The sequence below is a fragment of the Chrysochloris asiatica genome, unplaced genomic scaffold (assembly GCF_000296735.1).
Source record: "Chrysochloris asiatica unplaced genomic scaffold, ChrAsi1.0 scaffold00162, whole genome shotgun sequence".
In the NCBI taxonomy this organism is placed as follows: Eukaryota; Metazoa; Chordata; class Mammalia; order Afrosoricida; family Chrysochloridae; genus Chrysochloris; species Chrysochloris asiatica.
Genome location: NW_006408680.1, coordinates 3,060,149 through 3,075,590, shown reverse-complemented (window position 1 = coordinate 3,075,590; position 15,442 = coordinate 3,060,149). Strand labels below are relative to the sequence as shown.

Sequence of the window (15,442 nt, the reverse complement as noted above, 5' to 3'; positions counted from 1 at the left end):
TCAATGCACCTTGGACTTCTTCCTTCAGTATCACGGGCTCTTGATCATATGCTACATCTTGAAATGGCTTAACATCAACCATTTACATTTGGTACAGTGACTCTGTGTATTCCTTCAACCTTCTTTTGATGTTTTCTACGTCATTTAATAATTTACCAGAAAATCCTTCAAGAAAGCAAGTCGAGGCTTGAATTTTTCCTTCGGTTCCCCCAACTTGAGCAATGCTGAGCATGTTCTTCCCTTGTGGTTTTCTAACTCCAGACCTTTGCACATGTCATTGTAATATTTGACTTTTTCTTCTGTAGCTGACCTTTGAAATTTTTTGTTCAGCTCTTGTACCTCCTCATTTCTTCCTTTTGCTTTAGCATATCTACACTGAAGAGCAAGTTTAAGAGTCTCTTCTCACATCCATTTTGGTCTTTTCCTTCAATCTTGTTTTCTTAATAACCTCAGTCCTTAGTTATTTCATTTTATTTTTATGAATTGAGTGATACTTTCCATGGGAGAACATTGGTTTTACACTCATCATATCATCGCAATGATTACAATCTCCTTCTTTCCATCACCATTCAACAGTATTTGCTTCTATTTTCTCTGTTTTTTGTTTGTCTGTTTTGTTTTTTGGGGGGCAGGGTGTATACAAAAACACTCAGGAATATATAAATAACCAAAGGGCACATTCTGTGAACTTGCCTCCTGGCCACCAGTACTCGGTCCCTCTTTTTCCATGAGTCCAGAGTCCTCATCTGCTCTCTCTCTCCATGTTCTCATCACTGCCTCCATCTCTGGGGTCACTGCTTCTCTGGATAGGGGCCCACTATCTGCTCATGTTCTTTTTCCTTGATGGTCCTAGGGTCCTCTGTTCATCTTTTATATTGAGAATTTTTGCCCACTGGGCATTCTAGACATGTTACAGAGCTTTATTCCTTTTCCCAGCAAAGTTTAAGTTGGGATATTTCCTTTAAATTCTCCTGAACCATCCAAAAGTTCCTTTACATTTTTTTTAACTTTTTATTGTGAATTGAATGAAAGTTTACAGAGCAAATCATTAGTTTTACATCCAAATCATATAATTTGCTTCATTACATGGTTGCAATCCCTTCCACGGACTACCAGTTAACAGCATTTACCTCTATTCACTTTAACCACTGAATTCTACCCTATGTCTGCCACCATCCCCATCTGTCCTCTGCCAACCTCCATCTGGTTGTATGTTGTCTGCCCCGGCACCCATGTCAATGTGTGTCTACCCTCTAGTGCATGTGTCATTCCCCACTCCCAAAAACATCATCGATATTGTTTCTTTTATCAAGAGAAAAAAACCAACAACAACAAAAAAACAGAAACAAAAACCCTTGGTTGTTTTTTTTTTTTTTTTCATTTTTTTTTTTTTTTCCCCCCCCCCCAAAAAAACAACCTCACAGGGATATATAATCATTTAAACAACCAAAGAGCATGTTCTGGAAGCCAGCCTCCTGGCCACTAGCACATGGTCTTTCTCTTTCCATGAGTCTAGAGTCCTCAGCCTCTCTATCTCTTACCTCCCTCTCTTCCCATACTTCATTATAAACATCAACCATTTACATTTGGTACAGTGAATAAGCCAGGTGACACTTTAAACATTGTCCCTGGAAATCTCCTTGGCAAGACCCATAAGTCCATGAGGCTCATGTTCTAGCTTCTCTACCCCTGTAAGGGTCATTTAAATAAAATGTTCTGAAACGGTGTAACATAGGTCACCATTAGCCAGGCTTGAATAACAATTTTATCATTGCTTTTCCAGTTTGTACTTACAGTCTTCTCCATATCTGTCTAAGTTCTCTAGTGCTGCTATAACAGACCCACGACAAGCAGAGGACATTGACAAACAGAAACACATTCACACACAGTTTAAGAGGCCGGAAGTCCAACTTGAAAGCACCAGCTAGTGGGGGCGTCTTTGTCTCTTTGGCAGCTCTGTGAGAAGGTTATTGTCATCAGTCTTCATCTGGGTCTAGAAGTTTACTTTGGACCCTGGGTCCTAGGATGTGCTCTGCTCCTGACTTTCCTTTCTTAGTGGTAGCCAGGTCCCTCTTTCTCTGCTCGCTTCTCCCTCTGTTCATTTCTTGTGAGATAAAAGGTGATGCAGATCACAGCCCAGGGAAACATCCCTTACATCACTGAGAATCATGACTCAACCAAACCAACACATACTGTGGGGAGACAAAATTCAATCTAGGACACTACCTTTCAAACTTCTGTCCATCAAAGCCAATGCCATCTGATATAAGCTTTTGTTACTGAAGCACCCTGCTTTTGATACCAACACCTGTTTCAATTATTTATTGCTGTTTAACAAAGCACCGCAATGTAGTGGCTTATCCAACAACAATTTATTATTAACTGCAATTATTCATGTGACTAGAAAGTTCTTTTGTTTCACATGGTGTAATTTTGTACGGCAGATGGTGAAAAGATCCAGAATGCCCTCACTAACATAGCTGGCAGTAGGTGTTGATAGCCAGCAATTTCAGTTCAGTTAGGGTTGTGAATTAGCTTTGGTATTTTTTCACAGCACTTCTTTGGTCTTGGTCCATGAGGCCAAATCTATTTGTACAGTGACTCTTTGTATTCCTTCCATCTTCTTTTAATAATTCTTGCATCATACATTATTTTGCCCATAGAATCCTTCAATATCACAAGTCAAGTCCTGAATTATTTCAATTCGCTAAGCTTGAGAAATGCTTAGTGTATTCTTCCCTTTTTATTTTCTAACTCCGGGTCTTTGCACATTTGCATCTGACTTTGTCTTCTTAAGCTTCCCTTTGAAATTTTCTATTTAACTCTTTTGTCTCCTCATTTCTTCTATTTACTTAGTATCTCTATGCTGGAAAGTAAGTTTCAGAGACTCTTCTGACATCTATTTTGGTCTTTTACTTCTTTCTTGTCTTCTTAATGACCTTTCTGTATGATATTTGATGTCATCCCACAATTCTTCTGGTCTTCTGTTTCTTATACATCAAATCTGTTCTTAAGATGAGCTTTAAATTCAGGTGTGATATGTTGAAGGCCATAGTGTGACTTGTTTAAATATTCTTGAGCTTCAACCTGAACTTGAATATGAGCAATTGATGGGCTGCTACACAGTCTGCCCATGGCCTTGCTTTGGTTGATGATACGGAGCCTTTCTACTGTCTTTTTCTACAGATGCAGTCAATTTGATTTCTGTTTATTTGTAACAGGTGAGATCTGTGTGTACAGTAATATTTCATGTTGTTTAAATAAGATATTTGCAATTAAGAAGTCATTGATCTTGCAAACTTCTTTCATGCGATGTTCAGCGTCATTTCTATCACCAAGGCCATATTTTCCAACTACTAATCCTTCTTCTTTGTTTCCAATCTTTGCATTCTAATTGCCAGTAGTTATCAATGCATCTTGATTGCATGTTTGATCAATTTCAGACTGAGGAAGTTGGTAGAATTCTTCAATTTCATCCTTACTGGCTTTAGTGGTTGGCATGTACATTTGAATAGTAGTGATATTAACTTGTCTTCCTTGCAGGCATATTATCCTATCACAGGCAGGGTTGTACTTCAAGACAGATCTTGATATGTTCTTTTTGATGATGAACGGAGCACTATTCCTCTTCAATGTGTCATACCCATCATAGTAAACCATGTGATTGTCAAATACAAAATGACTAATACCAGTCCATTTCAGCTCACTAATGCCTAGGATAATGATGTTTATACATTCCATTTCATTTCTGATAACTTCCAGTTTTTGTAGATTCATACTTAGTGCATTCCATGTTCTGATTGCTAATGGATGTTTACAGTAGTTTCTCTTCATTTTGTTGTGCTCCATCAGCGAATGAAGGTCCTGAAGGCTTTATTCCACTCACATCACCACAATCAGCACTGCCTGCAGGAAGCAGCTCTTCTTCAGTTGTATTTTGAGTGCCTTCCAACCTGAGAGGCTCCTTTTCTGGTAGCATAGTGGTTACGAATCGGGCTGCGAACTGCAAGGTCAGCAGTTCAAAACTACCAGCTGTTCTGTGGGAGAAAGATGAGGCGTTCTGCTCCCATCAAGTTTTACAGCCTTGGAAACCCTGTACAGGGTCGCTATGAATAGGAACCGACTTCACAGCACATAACAACAACAACAATATCTGACAATATTCTGGTACCCTTCTTCATGTTTCAGTAGCCAATATTCTGGTGCTATCTAATAGTGTTCCACTGCCATTAATAAGGTTTTCAGCGATTACATAATCTAAGTAGTCTGTATCTGCTTCTTCCTAGTCTGTCTTCTTCTGGAAGATCAGCTGAAACCTGTCCACCATTGGTGACCCTTGTTGTTGTTGTTAAGTGCTGTTGAGTCAGTTCCAAATCATAGTGACCCTGTTTCTGAGGAGCGGCTGGTGAGCTTGAACAGCTTTGCAGTCTGCTGCATTAACTCACAGTGCCACACCAGGACTCCATGAGTGACCCTACTGGTATTTAAAATACCCGTGGCCAAGATTCGCAGAATAACAATGTCATACAAGCCACTAGAGTGTGACAAACGTTCTAATAAGTGGTGGTTTGTGTCACTAGTTTTAATTTTAAAACACAATTTTCACTGGTATTATTAAGCCCCGTGTGATGTTGTAGGATAAGCACTGGACTGGTGACATCAAGGTTGGAGTTTAAATGCACTTGTCACTCTTAAAAATAGTATACAGGGTTACTATGAGTCAGAACTGACTCAATGGCACACAGCAACAAGAACAATTGCTATTTTCATTTCAATGCTATATTTAGAGAGTAGTACTAAGGTCCCTATTACTTCTTCTTTCATGGAATGCCATCCAGAAAGACATGGTTCTCCAAGTGTATCCCATTTAGATTCAAATCTTCAGATGCACAGGTAAATGCTGGCTACTGCCACCTTTGCTAGGAAGAAGTGTTTTGAAATGTTTTATTCTAGGTGGCAACTTTATTCATTTCCCAAAAGAATGAATCTGCTACCTCATGCCAGTACAGCATGCTAACACTCCAGCATAGATGCCGGAATATGTATGAGGAGATAGAGAAGATTGATTTGTCCAGGGAGGATTGAAATGTGAGCATCTGCTGTGATAGCACTAAAAAGAATTAGACTCATCAACTATAGTGATTCATAATGATGGCTGTGTTTGCTCTTAGAATATTAAGGGAATCAACCATCCACTTAATTGCCACAAAGAACTTTTTTTTAACTGTACAACATCTCTGTCTCTCATTCTCTCAATATAGATTTTGATATATCCCAAAATGGTCTCGCTGGCTTAAGCATAAATGTAGCAAAGAAAAATTAACATGAGCTAATATCTTTGATTAATGCTAGTCTCTGTGTCTAAATGTAGAAGCATAAATATCTTTTAAAGTAATACTGACTGCAAATAAGATCAAATCAAATTCAAAGCCACTTTGTTAATGAAAAGTATCGATTTTTTTTTTTTTTTTTTTAACATTTGGAGCAAACCATTGGCGATTTTCAATGCAGTTGATATCCCTTTAAAAAGTGAGTGCTAGATTCTTGAATATCTTGAAGATATAGGCATCCTCTTTCACCTTCACAAAGGTGCTATAGGATAGGTCCTGGACATGCCATTGAAAGATCGGTGCTGAAGGACAAACCCTGGACAGACCATTGAAAGAGGGGCAGTTTAAACCCACCAGTGGCTCCACGGGAAAAAGCATGAGGCTTTCTTCTCCGGAAGAGATATACAGCCTCAGAAACCCTTTCCAGGGAGGGCGTGAGTGAATAAATGGACTAGAAGGCAGTGGGTTTGGTCTTTGACTTTCTTTCCCTGTCACCAGCTGTACTTTCTCCTCCTCACCCCAGGTTTAAGACCTCTGCTCTCGTTTCCTTACATCCTCTTCTTTGTTGATCTAATTCATTTCTACAACGCCACTGTCCCTTTTCCCAGATGACTCACAAATCATTATCTGGCTAAGCTGATACTTGCCTTTTCAATGACTTCCTCATGCTACCAGTGCATTCAACCAAACTGCTATGTGAGTCCTTCTTTCTTTGCTCTTCCTTTCTCTATTCTTGTGTTCAGGTGCTCTGCAGCTTTTCCAAATTGAAAAGCCAGTTGCTGTTGAACATCCTTCAACTCCTTGCAACCTCATGAGTCTCAGACAAGAGCTGTGCTCCATAAGTTGGTTAAGGGATGATTTGTCATTCAGGCCTTTCTTTCTTCCTGAAGTATCACAACACCCCATTAGATATTCAATTAAGTATTAATCATACACCACCATATGAAATATGATACGCTTGATTGTACATTTCTATTTCAACCTAGTGTTCTAGCTTAGCTTTCATTTGTTTAGATTTTTGTTTTGTGACGTATGTTATAACTCTCTAAAGAATGATTGCATCAGATATTTTCTGATATCCCTGAGAAGCTCCAGATTTGTTGAACAAAATTACAAAGATTTAGTCAAAACACACTCTGAAACAGTTATTATTTTGATTGACCTCACCAAGTGTGAGAATCTCTTAATTGGCTTCCAATAATAATTGGAATAGAAGCATCACATTTGTCTACATGAATAATGCTGGCAAACAACAAAGAAGAAAATGAGAAACTACCACTTGCTGAACCTGAAGTTGAATGAGAAGCGCAGCCAGATTTCTCCTTGGAACTGAAGATGGTGAGACTTCATCTCTCATACTTTGTACATATTATCAGGAGGGATCAGTCCCTGGAGAAGGACATCAGCTTTCAAAAAGTAGAGAGTCAGAGGAAAAGAAGGAGACCCTCAAGGAACTGGATTGACACAGTGACTTTGACAAGGGGCTAACACATAGAAAGAGTTGTGAGGATGCTGTAGGACCAGGCAATGTTTTATTCTGTTGTATATGAGTTGGAACCCTCTTGATGGCACTTAACAACAGCAACAACAACTGCTCTCAGGGACTTCTTCATGGTCCTAACAGAAAAACAAAACAAAACAAAACAAAACAAATGTAGGAGGAATCTCCGCTCGAGCTTTTTCCCATAGGAACTGCCTTTGGCATAATGCGACAAAAAGATTGATTCAACCTCATTTCTGAAGTCAGGCATAGCTTCATGGCAAACACTTTTAGAAAAGGGTAATTTTTACTTTAGCACACAAAGTGTGAAGGTATCTTGTTGGATAAATAGTGGAGTCCTGTGTGTTAGGGCAGTTGTCCAGAAACAAAAAATGTAATTCATCAATTCAAAACGAAGACATTCTGTTCTGTGAAAAGCCTTAAGACAAAAACCACTCTGCTAAGCAACTGCTCCTATATCTCTCTGAAAGGAAAGAAAGCATTTGAAAAGAAGACATTAAAGTGAAATCTCGCATCCCACAGATATGCATGGTTTTCAGATTTAACTAAATGAACTATATTATATGGTCAACCTAGTGGCGTTGTTGTTGCTAAGTGCCGTTGAGTCGGGATCTGACTCATAATGACCCTGTACAGGGTTTCCAAGGAGCAGCGGGTGAGTTGGAACTGCCGGCCTTAACGGCCCAAACCCATGTTGCAGTTTAACCACATTAACCGGCAACGCCACACCTAATGATAGACCAGAATAATCGTTCTTAATATGCCTTGTCTGAACAATAAGAAATAAGGAATCAGAAAGAAAAATTATTAAAATGAGTATTTTTCATAAAATTGGAAGAGAAGGTCGTTAACCCAAGTTGAGATCATTGATGACGCAAAAGCTGAAAATTATCCTGGTGGTGTTTCTACATCTACAGTGGTTGTAGCTAGCAGCAGGCCATTCAGTCCTGGACCCACAGTGATGCCAGGCACATGGAGCGGAACTACCCGGTCCTGTGCCTTCTCATGATAGGTTGTGATCAGACCACATGATCAAACCAGCTTTCTCCTGACTGATTTGTGGAAGTGGATCAACAAACCTTTCATACTATTGAACCTATAGACTTTCTGAACATTGAATGGTATAGACTTCTCATGATGGGATGTGATTGGACCACATGATCAAACCAGCTTTTCCCTGACTGATTTGTGGAAGTGGACCAACAGATGTTTCATACTGTTGCACCTGTAGACTTTCTGAATATTAGATGATATAAGCTTCTCATGATAGGTTGTGATCAGACCATGTAATTCACAGGGTTTTCCCTGACTGATTTGTGGAAGTGGACCAACAGATCTTTCATACTGTTGTTGCACCTATAGACTTTCTGAATATTAAATGGCATAAACCTGAGGACTGACGTATCCATCAACTTTTCAACACAATGCTGTATCTACAGTTGTCAAATCTTAGCTTGCCTTCTTCCTATTTTTTACTTCAGAAGGTGCACGATTACTGAATAATTAGCAAGGGACATGCATAACTTGGATTCGGTTTTCCTGATTTCTTTCTTTCTTTCTTTTTTTTTACAATTTGCTAGCCTGGAATCCCCACTGTAATTGCAGGCAGTGATGATAACAGGGGTGTCTGTGTCAGCCCACACTGCACCCCTAGGGCAATCACTCCCTGTTACACAGTTACAGGGCTTGCAAGGGGAGCACATCCCTGAGAAGTATGGTCTGTTTGCCATTTTAATGTTCATAAAAAATATTTTGGAACTTAAACACTTTTGATACATAAATCTCAGGTCTTGAAAGCTCAGTCTTGTTCTCTCTTGCCTCTGAAGTTACTTAATGTCATATGGCACTGCCAATATTTCCTTCATAACAAATGATGTGAACAAGTAGGGGAGGGGAAGGGACTGTGGTAGTCAGTTCACAAATATGAAAATGTACCTTTTGGTTTGTTTACTGTACATGTTTTCTATCTTTTCATGTCAGTCATTCTAACAACTAAGGAACACACTCAAAGACAGAAGTCACAGGATCAACAAATCATGAGATCCTCATTGGAAACTATTTTCAAACATTAGAATTCTTTTCACAGTGACTCTTAATGTAGGTCATTGCTGTTGTTCTTGTTGGTCTTACCCTTGTTCAACCTCTGCTAGAAAATTCCCAGAGACAGGGCACTTACTGCCTTCCAGATCAGCTCGTTTCCACTTAACACCATGCTCTGACTTCTAAAAATATGTTTCTTTTGTTAAAATGAAATGATCTCCTCTCCCACATTGACTCCTCCATATAGATGAAATGAATTCTCCATGAGATCTTTGAAATGGTCTCGAAAATGAAGAGTAAATTTCAATGATGAGAGAATAAAATTAAATGGCTAGACTAAACAGAGTTCAAAAGCTTACGGTTTTAAATGAACACAACCCTGATGATGAGAGTGTTGTCAGTTAGTAATGGTCCATTTTTACTTTAATGAATTGTTGTCAGCTATGACCAAGGAGCAAGTGCTCCTTATCAAGCACATTTCATGGAGGGTTTAAGTACATGAATTGGCTTAGCATACTCACAGATTTAGGGAGAAGAGCCAAGGTAAAGTTGGCACTCACTCATCATTGTCATTAGTGAATTCTTACAGAAATTATTTTCTATAATTGCTCTCTGCCTCTACTCCTTTGAAAAATATCTGTCTGTTCTTTGTCTTTTACAGCTTCCACGTCAGTGCGATGGTAGGAGTATCGATGATGTCCCAGAGTCCCACCACAAATGCTAATTTGCACTAAAACCCAATGGAAAGGGAATGGAAAAGAGAAGTGTATGTAGTAAATTTCTTTTAGACCTGCTATCTTGTTTTCATGCATCCTGATATAAGTTCCTTTAAAGAGTGTCCCTTTATAACTGCTACTTATTTTTACAGTTCTGGGAAAGTATGACCAAAATGAACTCCCCATGTCCTCCTTCTAAGAGCTTCCTCTGCTTAATTGCTCAGTCTTCTTAGGATATCCTAAGAAACATCCTCTGAAGACTTACATTGGCTTAGATCCCTGGGTTTTACAAAAAACGAATGGGAGCCAGTCTCCTCTATATTACACGGGGTCTCCATGAGTTAGAATCAGCTTAGTGGCAATGGATTTGGAGGTTTTTTAACTTTTATTTTTTGTAAGTTTACAAGATAAAAGGGTTGGAAACAGAGCTATGTCAATCAATGCAGGTTACTTATTTGTAATTATGCGAGTGCGTGCACCAAACACCTGCAGTGCAAACGCTCCCTCCCTAGTGTTGTTGTTGGGTTCAGTTGAGTTGATACCAATTCATGGTGCCCTGTGTTTTACAATATAGAACTGCCCCACTGGGTTTTCTTAGATGTCATCTTTATGGAAGTAGATTATCAGAGCTTTCTCCCACAGAATGACTGGCTGTTTTTGATCCACTAACCTTTAGGCTAGTAGAAACTCAAAACACCTGAACAAACTAGGTGCCATGTACTTACCCCAGACCTCCTGAATCACAATTGTGAGGGGTCTATCAAAAATCTGTGTGCAAACATCGCTCCAACAGACTCAGATGTGCTGCAGTATGAAAGAAACTAGGCCACAGAAACGTTTTGGGAAGAGTTTGCAACCATTCCTCCAAAAGGCAAAACAGCATGGGGTTTCCAACAGAGAGGGCTGGGATGAAAAGTTGGAAACCTTACAACAAATTGCTGAACTTTAGATTTAAGTTCTCAATCTTAATTTTATGATAACAAAGCCTGCTGCCGTGGTAATAATAGGATGTAGTTAACTGCCCTCAGTGACAATATTTCATCAAAACTTGATGGGGCAATTTGAAAACATCATTAAAGAGACAAGTTGTACAATAGAGCACGGCAAAAGCATGATTATCTGAGAAGATTGAGTTCCCAAACATCATGTGGATGTTAAATGTGTGTCTCTTATCGATTTAAAACTCTTGGGCTAATAGCTGAGATCCTCACATCCTGTTTTGGAAAATATAGACAAGTACTTCATCTTACGCACTTATCAGGATTTTGAATTATAAAGTCTTGTTGGTTCTTAAAAACCATTGTCTGATTCAAGTCTTCCAAAAATGATGGCAGTTTATTTTCCTATGTAAATTTAAAACATACTAATAGCAAAAGAAAGACAGAGGGAGAGAAGGAGGGAGGGAGGGAAGAAAGGATGCAGGGAAAAAGAGAAACAAAATTGACTAGAGAAAAATACAAAAGTACAAACCCATTGTCATCCTGTTGATCTTGATTGATAGTGACTCTATAGGATGATGTAGCCCCATAGGACTTCTAAGAATCTGACTTTACAGAATCTGAGTACCATATATTTCTCCCAAGGTGGACATGGTAGGTTCGAACCACTGGCCTGTGAGTTAGCATCCAAGAACTTTAATCAGTGTACCACCGGAATCTTGAAGAGTACTGGGAAGATAAAATTCACTCAACATCTTAAAATTTAGAGAAAAGGTCTATTTCCTGGCATTCACATCTTCCAGACACATAATTAGGAACACATGAATAACATCATGAGTTTGCAAAATGTTCTATACAGACTGTTTCCTTTTAATATATGTCACATATATATTTTAATAAATAGCTGTATATCTACAACATTAATTTTAATGGTTGCATAATATTCTACTTGCTATATATATCCTGGTTGATTTACAAGAAATTGGCAATTTCTTGTTGGTATAGGCAAGCATACTGGTCTGACTATGCTAACACAGGGTGGCAGACATATCCATTACCCTGGAGATACATCATTGCAATATCCACTTCTAGGTCAAATGGCAGGTTGCTTCAAAATCTTGATTCTTGTTGTCAAACTTCCTTTCAGTAAAAGCAAACTAATAAAGTTGCTAACTTGTGTTTCATATAGTTTTCAATGGCTGACTTTTTGCAAGTATATTGCCAGGTCTTTCTTCTGAGGTGCATCTGGGTGGATGTAAACCTTCAACATTTTGATTAGCAGTTGAATGCATTTCCCAGTTGTACCATCTAGAGCCATCTGCCTTCAGAAAGGGTGGTTCAGTTTCCTCTTCTTCCAATAGTGCAAAAATGTTTATATTTCTCTGACCTCTTAATTATACCTAATTCTGTCAGCGTTATCAATTTGGGGCAATCAAATGAGCATGTTGTTGTTGTTGTGATGTGCCGTGGAGTCGGTTCCGACTCATAGCAACCCTGTACAGGGTTTCCAAGGCTGTAAATCTTGATAAGAGCAGAAAGCCTCATCTTTCTTCCACAGAACAGCTGGTAGTTTCGAACTGCTGACCTTGAGGTTCGCAGCCCAATTCATAACCACTATGCTACCAAAGCGCCTTAGGTGTTGCTGTTAGGTACCATCAAGTCAGTTTCAGCATTTAGTCGCCCTAGGAACAACAGAAGTAAACACTGTCCAGTCCTGCAGCATCCTCACAATGGTTTGTATATTTCATTCCATTGTTGCTGCTGCTTAGTCCATCCATCTTGTTGGGGAGTTTCCTCTTTCTCACTGACCCTCCACTCTACCAAGCATGATGCTCTTGTACAGAGACTGGTCCCTCCTGAACAAGTGACCGTAACACATGTATAGTACATTACAGTTTTTTAAATTATATTTAATGGAATTGAACAACTTTCATCAAGTGTTTATGTGTCAATTGTAGTTCCCCTTTTGTAAATAATAATAATTTCATAGTCTAAAATATATATTTTTTTATGTCTGGATGCTCCTTCTTTAGTTAACAATTTGTAAAAGCTCTTTGTTTATTCGGGTTGTCGTTCTCTGTCAGATGTGTCCAAAATATTGCTACACTATAGATTCTATCACATGATATGAGAAAATTTAGAGTAGTCAAATATTTTAAATATCATTTTAATTTTATGGTTTCAGATTACTGTTATATTATTAAAGTTCTTTCCTAATACAATGTTAATTTTATAGTCTAAATCTTTGATCTTGTATAATTTAATTTTGCTATAATGAATAGCATAGACTTCTAGCTTAACAAGAAAACAAAATTTGGTTAGTTGTACCCACAGCATTTATTAAATAACCTACTCTTCTCACTAACCCAGACAGATATGTTTATGTCAAACGTCTCTAATTACACTTTTAGATTAATAAAATCATGTATGGGAATCAAACTACCATTCTATAGGAGAATCACACTATTGTGAATACTGTATGTGTTTTAAATAGCTATAACATAAGTGTGTTTTATATATGCCCAGATTCCCACCTACCAAACATTATTTTTCTTTTTAGAAACAGCCTGATTATTCCTGCATGTTCATTTTCAGGATGAATTAATAATTGAATTGTTTCATCAAATTAAAAAAATCCAACTGATATTTTAATTTTCATTATATTAAATGTTCTAAAGTAGAGCTTATCTGTTGCTGTCACAAAAACATTAATTTTATTTCAAAGCAATTCCTACATTCTTGAGGTTGCTGGTGTTTGTTGTTTCATTTTTCATGACAACTATATATAACAATTTCTTTCATGGTGCTCTAAAGCTGATAACACGTAAGTCACAAAGCTGTTAATATTTACAAAATAATTTTCTAACTTCCAACCATACTAAAATACTTTACTCTTCTAGTGGTTTATCAGTTTTTTTCCCCCCATATAATATGCAATTACAGAAGAATACACAGCTGTTTTCTAATATATTCATTTCTGTATTTGGTCTTTTGTCTAACTGCCCCAGTTACTGTCCTTAATCTGCTTTGTGAGAACACAGCTACTGCTTTTCATAGTGCCTTATAGCAGCTTCATCTCTCTGACTTCAGATATATTATCAGAAGGGACCAGTCCGAGGAGAAGCACATCATGCTTGGTAAAGTGGAGGGTCTCCAATAATGAGAAAGACCTCCAGCATGATGGGTTGACACATGACAGCACAATGGCTCAGATGTAAAAACAAGTGTGAGGATGATGCTGGATTGAGCAGTGTTTAGTTCTGTGGTGCACAGGATCACTATGAGTCAAAATCAACTATAGGACATCTAACAACAGCAGAGGTTTAGCAAAAAGAGGAAGATCCCCATTAATATGGGTAGAACCAGTGGCTACAAAAATGTGCTCAAAAGACAATTGTTAGGATGGTATAGCAGCTCTGGACAGCTTTGTTTTTTGTTTCTGTGTTTTGTTTTTTTGAGAAAAAGAATTTCAACATATTCTAGCAGTTGAGGGCATTTTAGTTGTCTCTTCCTTTGGTGTTTACTTTCAGATTTGTCTCATAGTAATGCTGAACAAATAATCCAAGAAGCTGGGTTCTATGAAGAAAAATGTGGCATCAGGATTGGAGGAAGACTCATTAACAACCTGTGATATATAAATGATACAACTGTATTTGTTGAAAGTGAAGAGGACTTAAAATATTTACTGATGAAGATCAAAGAGTATAGCCTTCAGTATGGATTGCATCTTAATGTAAAGAAAAAACAAATCCTCACCACTGGACCAATAAACAACATTCTTATCAATGGAGAAAAGATTGAAGTTGTCAAGGACTTCATTCTTCTTGGATTGACTTTGATCACTCATGGAAGCAGCAGTCAAGAAATCAAATGATGTATTACATTGGGCAAATCTGCTACACAAGACCATTTTTGGGGTGCTGAAGAGCAAAGAAGTCAGCTTAAAGACTAAGGTGTGCCTGAACCAAGTCAAGGTATTTTCAGTAACTTCATATGCATGAGAAATCTGGACAGTGAATAAGGAAGACCATAGAAGAATTGATAATTTTGAGTTATGGTATTGGAAGAGAATACTGAAAGTGCCATGGGCTGCCAAAAGAACCAACAGATCTGTGTTGGAAGAAGTGTAGCCAGAGTGCTCCTTGGAGGCCAGTATGGCCAAACTTTGTCTCTCATACTTCAGACATATTGTCAGGAGGGACCACTCGCTGGAGAAGGATAACATGTTTGGTAAGGTGGAGGGTCAGAGAAAAATATAAAGACCCCCAGAGAAATGGATTGGCACAGTGACAGCACCAATGGACCCAAGCATGGCAACAATAGTGAGGTTGGCCCAGGATCGGGCAGTGTTTCATTCTGCTAATGCATAAGGTTACTATGAGTCGGTACTGACTCAATGACACCTAACAACAACAACAACCATGGTCTTCGTTGTCACCTGCAAAGGAATAATCAACAAAGGTATACCCTCCCCTGCCTATATCACCCCCATCCCTCCTAGCTAAGGGATATCATTGGATTCTTAATAACATTTTTCATTTAATGTCCTCTACCTCAACCTGGTGTCCTGGTGTAGCACTCCACGATAAGCACTGGACCACAATTTTATTTTTTTTTTTTTCGCTTTTATTGTGAATTATGTGTGAGTTTACATGGGTGAACATTATCTTTACATTCATCTTATTGTAATTTGTCTCATTGCAATGATCACAATCTCCTGCATGCATCATCAAACACCCAAAGGGTATGCACCCCACACTCCTGCCGACCCCCCAGATACCAGCACACAGCCCCTCTCTCTCCCTGAGTCCAGAGTCCCCAGCCACTCCTTCTGTACAAGTCATTGCCTCTGCCTCTATCCCTAGTGTCACTGCCTCTCTGGACACGGTCTCGCACTTCGCTTTTCTCCCTTGATGG

At 38.6% G+C, this 15,442-nt stretch overlaps 1 pseudogene; it reads left to right on the top strand.

Moving 5' to 3' along the window:
* LOC102837890 overlaps positions 1 to 1,928 on the top strand; it is a 3,737-nt pseudogene extending 1,809 nt beyond the window's left edge.
* The last annotated feature ends 13,514 nt before the right edge of the window (positions 1,929 to 15,442 follow it).